This window comes from Gorilla gorilla, chromosome 15 (assembly GCF_029281585.2).
Source record: "Gorilla gorilla gorilla isolate KB3781 chromosome 15, NHGRI_mGorGor1-v2.1_pri, whole genome shotgun sequence".
NCBI classification, from domain to species: domain Eukaryota; kingdom Metazoa; phylum Chordata; class Mammalia; order Primates; family Hominidae; genus Gorilla; species Gorilla gorilla.
This window is the reverse complement of record NC_073239.2, coordinates 20773365-20775325: the sequence shown is the minus strand read 5'-3', so window position 1 is coordinate 20775325 and position 1961 is coordinate 20773365. Positions and strand designations below refer to the sequence as shown.

The window sequence follows — 1961 nt, the reverse complement described above, 5'->3', positions numbered from 1 at the left end:
CATTTCTCCCAATTTTGTCCTCAAAATTCTTAAAATAGAATTTTGTATGGTTGTGTTTTTACCTAATTATCTACTATAATCAATATAATCTCTGGAATATTATTAATCAGGGAAGGCTTAACTGATAATTTAATATAAACAATTTACAAATAGCAAGTTAATAAATATTCATACTGGAAAATGAGTTACTTTGTTGATCTTTTATATAAAGATCTAGAACTAGATTGTTTCGTAGTTTCTTTTCTTAGAGAGTAAACATTATCATTGGTCCACTGAATTATATCCAAAGTTATAGTAATGTTTTAATGACCTCAATATATAGGCATGAGATTGTTAGAACTTTGAAAATTGCGAAGAATAGGATTTCTGTAATCTTTTTAGATAAAAGTTAAATGGGAGCGAGAAGGAGACGGATGTTGAGAGAATGAGGAGGAAGGAGAGAAAATGGCGTCAACGGATTACAGTATCTATAGCCAAGCTGCAGTGCAGCAGGGCTACAGTGCTTACGCTGCCCAGCCTGCTCAAGGATATGCACAGACCACCCAGGCATATGGGCAACAAAGCTATGGAACCTATGGACAGCCCACTGATGTCAGCTATACCCAGGCTCAGACCACTGCAACCTATGGGCTATGCAACCTCTTATGGACAGCCTCCCACTGGTTATACTACTCCAACTGCCCCCCAAGCATACAGCCAGCCTGTCCAGGGGTGTGGCACTGGTGCTTATGATACCACCACTGCTACAGTCACCACCACCCAGGCCTCCAAGCTGCTCCGTCTGCATATGGCACTCAGCCTGCTTACCCAGCCAATGGGCAGCAGCCAGCAGCCACTGCACCTACAAGACCATAGGATGGTAACAAGCCCATTGAGACTAGTCAACCTCAATCTAGCACAGGGGTTAACAACCAGCCTGGCCTAAGATATGGACAGAGTAACTACAGTTATCCCCAGGTACCTGGGAGCTACCCCATGCAGCCAGTCACTGCACCTCCGTCCTACCCTCCTACCAGCTATGATCAGAGCAGTTACTCTCAGCAGAACACCTGTGGGAAACCGAGCAGTTATGGACAGCAGAGTAGCTATGGTCAACAAAGCAGCTATAGAAAGCACCCTCCCACTAGTTACCTACCCCAAACTGGATCCTGCAGCCAGGCTTCTACACTGGAGGAGACTTCTGCTTCAAGTTTTGAACGACTGATGAGTAAGTGCTCACCAGGTGAGGAGGAGCTCAGGGAACAGCTGGTATAAAGGCTTAGAGGTATGTGGGAGTTGGGATGAGTTTGGGGAGCAGCAAATTACCTGGGGTGCAGGGAGGAAATGGTGAGAGGTGAGAGTAAAATAAAAGTTGCTAGAATTGTGAAGGGGCTGTCTTCGTTGTAGATAGTGAACTAGGTGAATTTGGATTATTGTACATATGTTGCTGAATATTCTTGGTGATAGTTTTCTCCCCTTGTTGATGTTGAAGCTGATAGTGATTGAAAAGATTTAGTTTGTTAAACTTAGTTAATAACTTTTTAAATTAAAAAAAATTTTTTTCAGAACAATTTGAACTTTTTTTTTTTTTTTTTAAAGGAACAGGATCTCACTCTGTTGCCCAGGCTGGAGTGCAGTGGCATGATCATAGCTCGGTTGCAGCCTCTAACTCCTGGGCTTAAGCAAGTCTCCTGCCTTTGCCTCCTGAGTAGCTAGGACCACAGACAGGTGCCACCACACGTGGCTAATTAAAAAAAAAATAGTAGAGATGGAGTCTGGCTGTGTTGCCTAGGCTAGTCTCAAACTCCTGGGCTCAGGCGATCCTCCTGCCTCTACCTCTCCCTCCCAACGTGCTTGCTGGGATTACAGGGGTGAGCCACTGGCCAGGCAGACTTTTTTTTTTTTAAAATAATAGAAATGGGGTCACACTATGTTTGCCAGGCTGGTCTTGAACTCTTGGGCTCGAGTGATCCTCCAGCTTC

General features: G+C 44.1%; 1 pseudogene; it reads left to right on the top strand.

Moving 5' to 3' along the window:
- The first annotated feature begins 272 nt into the window (after positions 1-272).
- LOC101132381 (RNA-binding protein EWS-like) lies at positions 273-1424 on the top strand (annotated as a pseudogene).
- Positions 1425-1961: the final 537 nt, after the last annotated feature.